An 8,919-nucleotide genomic window follows, 5' to 3' on the forward strand; every position below is an offset into this window, starting at 1 on the left:
ATTAATGGAAGATAAGCTAGAAGTTCATTTATAAGAGTATTAAAGGATAATTATGATGGAGTAAGTGCGGAGGGTCAAAAGGCATTATGATGAACAGACTTAGACCACAGGCCTGGAGAAGCAGGTTAAAACGCATCAGCAGCGCGGCCCCTGGCGGCCCCCATAGATTCCTCAGTACAAGCAGAGCGCCCCCCACCGCCGCCCCGCGCTCTCTGTGGCTTCTTTTCTATTTTAATTTGAAAGTATGACAATCCAGTTCCCGATCAGGTCGTGTACGAACTTACAAATCAACGTCAGGAACTTAGAGCCAGAAGCAGAGCCAAATAGCTGACCTTTTAATAGCAACAAAATAAAAAAAAAAAGATTTTGTGGAAAATCTGCTTCAATCAGATTAGATGGAAAGCAGGCAAAGCTGATTACAATCCTGCTAAAGACAGTATTTGGGCAGGGTTTGTTCTAAAACAATAGCATTAATTCTTCCTTAACAAGTGCTCTCCGGAGAAAATCAGTCATCAACAGGAACTCAGCTTCAACAGAGTGTGGCACAGGCTGGGGAGTGGGGGCCAGGGTCCGAAGGTGCCTGAGGCCGTGAGCCTGCCTTGATCTAAAATTAAAAAAAAAAAAAAAAAATCAGCTTGATTGAAACATAGTTCAGGTGCTGAGGGATCTTTTTGAGAGTGTAGTGCAGTGGTCCTGGGTGGAGACTCCAGGGTGACTTGGAGTCGTTTGCTGGGAGAGGGGGACTCCGAGAAAGCTGGACACTTTGTCACCTTGCCACTGGCTTGGGGTGCTTCATATGGTGTTTCCGTGAGGTCACCATTTAGTCAATACCATTTCCAGGTGTGTTTGGTTTGCCCTGAAAGTTCTTCATTAAGACAAAAACAGGAGCTTTCTGGAGAAGTCGGTAGATTTCACACAAAAACTCTGGGTGTCTGCTTTTGTAAGAGCTTGGAGATTTACAGACGCAAGGCGCTTTTCTCCACACGGCTCTGATGGTTAACTCCAAGTGCAGCCCGTTTGGGAGAGGCATGTGTGCCCCACTGGCTCTCCGTGCCCTCCATTCCTCGACACCCCCAGCATGGAGGCCAAGCCTGCACTTGTGCAAGTGTGTGTCTCAAAGGAAAAGAGCATCCTTTGCACTTTAGCCCATCTCACACAATCCTCACTGCCCATTTACATCACCTGCCTGATCTCTCTCCTATTTCTCTTCTTCCTTCCCTTTCTCTTTCTCATCCATCCATCCATCCAACCATCCAACCATCCATCCACCCATCCATCCACCCATCCATCCACCCATCCATCCACCCATCCATCCATCCATCATCCATCCATCCATCCAACCATCCAACCATCCATCCATCCAACCATCCATCCATCCATCCATCATCCATCCATCCATCCATCCATCCAACCATCCATCCACCCATCCATCCATCCATCCATCCAACCATCCATCCAACCATCCATCCACCCATCCATCCATCATCCATCCATCCATCCAACCATCCATCCATCCATCCATCCAACCATCCATCCATCCATCCATCCAACCATCCATCCAACCATCCATCCATCCATCTATCCACCCATTCATCCATCCATTTATCTACCCACCCATCCATCCACCCATTCATCTATCCATCCACATATCCACCCATCCACCCATCCATCCATTCATCCATCTACCTGTCATTTTAATTTAAAATCGTGGTCGGAGTTTAATTTTTTTTTCCCATCAAACTGACTTTCAGGATGAGAAGCAAGCATCACTACATATAGTGAGATTTGAGTCAATAGTGCATAAAAATCTGGGTCACCATTGAACACAGAGCCCGAGGAGATGGAAACACCACAGGTAGGAAAGAAGGTTCTAGCAATCCCAGGGAATTCCCTTTGATGTGAACAGTGATGCAGTGCACCACCAACATGCCCTCAAGGAGGGGTTTTCTGTCCATCAGTGGGAGAGGGGCCAGCTGGGCCAGCGGTCAGCCTGCCTGAGTTGTAGGGTTGTCCCTTTGCTGTTCTCAATGCCTGAGGGGAGGTGTGTAGAAGCTATCTTGACCCAGCGTAGGATACACATGAAAGTCTTCTATGACCCCAGAGCTCCGAGCAGGGACTTTCTCTGCTTGCACTGAAATTCACTTCTCTTTCAGCCTGCTGCTTCCCCTGCTTTTCACAGGGGTTGCACTTGATACACATTTGTGCCCCAAACTCCCTCTTATGATCAGAGAAGAACCCATGCTGAGCCACACGGGTAGCATGAAGATAAGCAATAAGGCACGATCCTGTACTTATTTCTAACATCTGAGAAAATAATGTTGGGTGTCTGAAATTCTGAATGAAGATCTTTGAGTGACGGAAAAGCAAATTGAAAACGGCTGGTGTTGGGGTCAGTGTTGTGGCACAAAGGGCTAAGCTACCGCCTGGAACACTGACATGCCGGATCAGAACACCCGTTTAAGTTCTGGCTACTGCGCTTCTGTCCAGGTCCCTACTGGTGTACCTGGGGAAGCACCAGAAGATGGCCCAAGTGTTTGAGCCTCAGTACCCACGTAGGAGACCTGGTTGATGCTACTGGCTACAACCTGGCCTAGCCCTGGTCATTGTTGCCATTGGAGGAATGAATTGGCAGATGGAAGATCCATCTCCTTCCTCCCACTTTCTTTCAATAAGCAAAATAAACCATTTAAATAAGTGCAATAATATACTGCGAAAGTAGAGTTTTGTTTAGAGACATGCCCAGAATTACACAACGGGAAAGGCTGCAAATACCAGCCTTGACTAAATCTCTCACTGCCCCCAACCCACAGCCAGCTGGTGCAGAATCCAGGAGCCAGGAACTCAGGCCCGTCTCCCCTACGGATGGTGGGAACCCAAGCAACAGAGACATCATTGCTGCCACCCAGAGGGCTGGAGTCAGGCGCTGGAGCCAAGCATTGAACCTGAGCACTCCCATATGGGAACTAGGTGTCTCAACCTCTTGTCCACACACTCATTCAAGTGTGGATATCTAGTTGTTACGTCTTTTATTTTTACAGCTTATTTTACTTTTATGTGAAAGGTAGAGTTACAGAGAGATGGAGAGACAAAGAGAGATCATCCAACTGTGGCATCACTCCCCATGTGGAGCTGGGCTGACTGGAAGCCAGGAGCCCAGAGTCTCTTCCAGGTCTCCCAGGTGGGTGCAGGGGCCAAAGGACTTGAACCATCTTCTGCAGCTTTTCCAGGCCAATAAGCATGGAGAGAACACACGCTGGTGTTGTGACGGAATGCTATCATTACAGGTGGAGGCTTAGCCTACCATGACACAGCACGGCAGCTCCTAGGTCTTCTGAATTTAATGGTGAACACTGTTTGCCTTCCTATATGCTGGGTTCCTTTATTTATTCCAGCACATTTGTACACTTTTAATGTAAAAGTATTTACTTTCCTTAGTTCCAAGCCTTTTTTTGATGTTATTGTGGGTGGACTTTGTGTAATTTCCCTTTCACAGGATTAAACTTGAGTGTGCAGAAACGCAACTGATTTCTGTGTGTTGCTTTGTGTCATTAGTTCTCACATTACTTTTTTTCCCCCTGTGTGCAATCTCGAAGGGTTTCTTCCTGCAGGATATGTTACCCGTAAATCAGCTCTCCTTAGTGAGAAATTCTGTCAAATTGTAAAGGATTCTGTGCCATGGCCAGCATTTGACCGAAAGTTCAGATTGTGCCTGGGAGGTGTGCCTGGGTCCATGCAGCAGTGTGCCTGGGAGGTGTGCCTGGGTCCATGCAGCAGTGTGTCTGGGAGGTGTGCCTGGGTCCATGCAGCAGTGTGTCTGGGAGGTGTGCTTGGTCCTTGCAGCAGTGTGCCTGGGAGGTGTACCTGGGTCCATGCAGCAGTGTGCCTGGGAGGTGTGCCTGGGTCCATGCAGCAGTGTGCCTGGGAGGTGTGCCTGGGTCCATGCAGCAGTGTGTCTGGGAGGTGTGCCTGGGTCCATGCAGCAGTGTGTCTGGGAGGTGTGCTTGGTCCATGCAGCAGTGTGCCTGGGAGGTGTGCTTGGTCCATGCAGCAGTGTGCCTGGGAGGTGTGCCTGGGTCCATGCAGCAGTGTGTCTGGGAGGTGTGCCTGGGTCCATGCAGCAGTGTGTCTGGGAGGTGTGCCTGGGTCCATGCAGCAGTGTGCCTGGGAGGTGTCCTGGGTCCATGCAGCAGTGTGCCTTGGAGGTGTGCTTGGTCCATGCAGCAGTATGCCTGGGAGGTGTCCTGGGTCCATGCAGCAGTGTGCCTGGGAGGTGTGCTCGGTCCTTGCAGCAGTGTGCCTGGGAGGTGTGCCTGGGTCCATGCAGCAGTGTGCCTGGGAGGTGTGCTTGGTCCATGCAGCAGTGTGCCTGGGAGGTGTGCCTGGGTCCATGCAGCAGTGTGTCTGGGAGGTGTGCCTGGGTCCATGCAGCAGTGTGCCTGGGAGGTGTCCTGGGTCCATGCAGCAGTGTGCCTGGGAGGTGTGCTCGGTCCTTGCAGCAGTGTGCCTGGGAGGTGTGCCTGGGTCCATGCAGCAGTGTGTCTGGGAGGTGTGCTTGGTCCATGCAGCAGTGTGCCTGGGAGGTGTCCTGGGTCCATGCAGCAGTGTGCCTTGGAGGTGTGCTTGGTCCATGCAGCAGTATGCCTGGGAGGTGTCCTGGGTCCATGCAGCAGTGTGCCTGGGAGGTGTGCCTGGGTCCATGCAGCAGTGTTCCTGGGAGGTGTGCTTGGTCCATGCAGCAGTGTGCCTGGGAGGTGTGCTTGGTCCATGTAGCAGTGTGCCTGGGAGGTGTGCCTGGGTCCATGCAGCAGTGTGCCTGGGAGGTGTGCTTGGTCCATGCAGCAGTGTGCCTGGGAGGTGTGCTTGGTCCATGCAGCAGTGTGCCTGGGAGGTGTGCCTGGGTCCATGCAGCAGTGTGCCTGGGAGGTGTGCTTGGTCCATGCAGCAGTGTGCCTGGGAGGTGTGCCTGGGTCCATGCAGCAGTGTGCCTGGGAGGTGTGCCTGGGTCCATGCAGCAGTGTGTCTGGGAGGTGTGCTTGGTCCATGCAGCAGTGTGCCTGGGAGGTGTCCTGGGTCCATGCAGCAGTGTGCCTTGGAGGTGTGCTTGGTCCATGCAGCAGTATGCCTGGGAGGTGTCCTGGGTCCATGCAGCAGTGTGCCTGGGAGGTGTGCTCGGTCTTTGCAGCAGTGTGCCTGGGAGGTGTGCTTGGTCCATGCAGCAGTGTGTCTGGGAGGTGTGCTTGGTCCATGCAGCAGTGTGCCTGGGAGGTGTGCCTGGGTCCATGCAGCAGTGTGCCTTGGAGGTGTGCTTGGTCCATGCAGCAGTGTGCCTGGGAGGTGTGCTTGGTCCATGCAGCAGTGTGCCTGGGAGGTGTGCTTGGTCCATGTAGCAGTGTGCCTGGGAGGTGTGCTTGGTCCATGCAGCAGTGTGCCTGGGAGGTGTGCTTGGTCCATGTAGCAGTGTGCCTGGGAGGTGTCCTGGGTCCATGCAGCAGTGTGTCTGGGAGGTGTGCTTGGTCCATGCAGCAGTGTGCCTGGGAGGTGTGCCTGGGTCCATGCAGCAGTGTGCCTGGGAGGTGTGCCTGGGTCCATGTAGCAGTGTGCCTGGGAGGTGTGCCTGGGTCCCCATCTCGTTTTCTCATTCGGGAGTCTTAGTGGACAATTCCTGTCCATGCTGAAGACTTCCCACCTTCAGCACCTGCATCCTTTGGTTAGAGAGTCTGATCTGGTCACTTGGTCCGGCCCCAGAATGTTCTCGGGAGTTGAGTACCTCCAGAGGCAGCCCCTGGCTGGTGAGGCAGGCGATGGTCTTTCTGTATTGTCTCTCACGAGTCCCCTGGACGCTTGGGCCCAGTGGCTGCCTGGTCGCTTACTCATTCTGTAAAGAGCCCCTCCTGCCTTGTCCCACTTCTGCCTTCGCCTGCCAGAGTTTTCTGGAATCATTTCTGAAACAGACAACTTGTGCCAAACATCTTGTTTGCTGCTCAGTGGCACTCTCCATGATCTGGAATGTAGTTCCTTTTTACCAAATAGCTGCTTCCAAATTATTTTTTGGCTTTAATCATTGTAGAAATCATACTGTGTGAAGTCTTCATCATCTTCTCCGTGTACTTCTCTCGTTGACATCCCCCTTGAAGCTTTGGTGAAACTGACAGTATTTTATATTATTGCGACCATTTTGATGTTCTGAAATTACAGCTCATTGCTCAACTCCGTTTTTGCTGCTCTGGACTGAATTATCACCTCCTTTTTCATTTGTTCCATGTTCTAGGAATCTCCAAGTCTCCCATGGCCCTACGACATAATTTTCAATGCTGCAAAGCGTATCAGCCAGCCTTTCTGATCCAGGGTCTGTTTTCCTACAAACATGGCCCCTGAAGCCCCTAACTGGAGTTCTCCTGTCTGGGCTCAGCGCACACAGCGGCTGGGGGTCTCCCCTGGGCAATCCCAACAGTTCCTTCAGCTTCTCTTGTGGAATCCCTGGGGCTCGTCTTTCCTGGTCGTGGCTTTCTTCCAGTGACTGCCTTCAGAAGGGCAATTCAGGATAATTTCCTGGAGGCATTTTGGGTCTGAAACAACCTTCATCTTCACACCCCCTCACTTTCCAGAGGATTGGCAGTTTGGTTGGGAAGAAAAGCCACAGCCAAGGGCGCCAGTTCCTGTGGACCCCGCTGTTGTGCCGGGGAGAACTTTCTGCTCCACCTCTCTTGATTTTTGGCTCATTTGTCCCTCACTGGATACTTGTGGGATTAAAAAAAAATCTATTGGAAAGGTAGATTACAGAGAGGAGAGAGAGATCTTTCATCTGTTGGTTCATTCTCCAAGTGGGTGCAATGGTTGGACCTGTGCTGATCTGAAGCCAGGAGCCAGGCGCTTCTTCCTGGTCTCTCATGTGGGTGCAGGGTCCCAAGGCTTTGGGTCATTCTCCACTGCTTTCCTAGGCCACAAACTGGGAGCTGGATGGGAAGTGGAGCTGCTGGGGCATGAACCAGCGCCCATGTGGGATCCTGGTGCTTCCACGGTGAGGATTTAGCCAATGGGCCATCATGCTAGGCCACTTGTGGGATGTTTTCATCGTCACCCACATTCCATGATGCCCTGGTGCTGCGCCTCGGATTTGGGTCCTGTTGTTTGTGTTTCTGAGGTGTCTGGTGGGCCCCTGGCCGTCCCTCCTAGGATGTTTCCTCAGAAGTTTGGTTTGGCAACCCCCTCCATGTCTTTTGGATTCTCTAGAACTCTCTCATGCGCTGTACCTCAGAAGCGATTCCAGAACCTTCTTCCCTTTCCTCTCATGTCGTGTTCCTCCTTGCTTCTCCTCATCCACTTCCAACTTCCACTGCTCTTTGTTTTGGATACTGTAGTTTTAACTTCCATTCTTTCTGACTATTCCTTAGTTTTTGTTTATTTATGACAATACGTCTGGGTTCTAATTTCATGGAAATAGCATCTTTCACCTCTTCGAGAATGTTAATTATGGAAAGCTCCATGCTTTTTGCCTGTGTCCACTGGGTCTTCCTTTTCATTATTTGTTTTAGGCTATTTCTACCACTGAAGGCTTTCCTCAGCCATTCTTTTACATTTAAGGATGAGTGCGGTCCAGTGGTTGAAGCCTCTGTGTTGGAGGGTTGATTCATGCTGACACATCATGGCTACAGCACTCGGTTCCTGCCAACTGCGTGGGAGACCTAGTGGAGTTCCAGCTCCTGTTTCCAGCCTGTGTCCATTTGGGGGAATGGATCAACAGATGGAAGCTTTCTCTCTCTATCTCTGTCACTCCACTTTTCAAGTAAAATAAAGAAGCAAGTGTTAAAAAGAAGAAATCATTGGTAACCAAAAGAGATGGAAGATCTGATTGTGAGTGAATGGGGTCTAAGTGTGCAAGTATGAGTGTGTGGATGTGTGTGTGAGCATATGTGGGTGTGAGAGTGGAAGGTGTGGGAGTGCGTGAGAGGATGTGCATGTGCGTGAGTAGCTGGGATGATGATTACTGTGACCTCGTCTGTCCTGTCCCCAGCCCCAGTCTTCACGTGCACCTCAACTGGCTCAAAGTCAGGCCCAGCTGTCCTGTGGATCCATGGGTGCAGTGGCCCATCCAGGCCTTCCGTATTCCTGGTTCCCAGCACTCTGATCCCAGGAGCACTGTAGAATCTTCATTAACCACATGCTGCCCCCAGCTTTCTCAGTTGCCCATGGGTGCATTGGCTTAGTCCGTGGAAGCCCACAGCTTTTGTTACGTAAGTCTTAAACAAGCCCTCAGTGGCGTCCCTTCCAATTCATTCCCAGTCTGGTGAGCAGGGGCAACTGTTCCACCTAGCCCCACTTGGCCCCGCTGGCCGAGTGGCTAGCTGCCCCATGTAGCAGATTGAATGTGTGAGTTTATCTGAATGTGTGTTCATGTAACTGTGTGAGTATGAGTGTGTGGATGAGACTGTGTGTATGTTCGAGTGTGTATGTACATGGGCATGAGTGTATGAGGAACTATGTAAATGTGAAGATGTGTGTGAGATATAACGTATGTATATGTGTGTGAGAGTGTGCATGTGTCTGAGTGAAGGTGTGTGAGCCTCCATGAGTGTGTCCATGTGAGAGTACACACATATGTGTGTATGTGAGTGTGTGAGGTTCCATGAGAGCCTGTGTCCATGAGAGTACATGTGTGAAGTCATGTGAATACACATATGTGTATGAGTGTGTGGGGGTTTCCATGAGAGTGTGTGTTCACATGAGTGTGTGCTGAGACCACGTGAACACACGTGTGTATGAACTTTGATGAGAATGTGTTCACATGAGTGTGTGCTGAGACCACGTGAACATATATATGTGTTTGTGTGTGAGCTTTGATGAGAGTGTGTGTTCACATGAGTGTGTACGTGAGAGACCACACGAGCACACGTGTGTGTGTGGGTTTCCACGAGAGTGTGT

The sequence above is a fragment of the Ochotona princeps genome, chromosome 22 (genome assembly GCF_030435755.1).
Source record: "Ochotona princeps isolate mOchPri1 chromosome 22, mOchPri1.hap1, whole genome shotgun sequence".
Lineage (NCBI taxonomy): Eukaryota > Metazoa > Chordata > Mammalia > Lagomorpha > Ochotonidae > Ochotona > Ochotona princeps.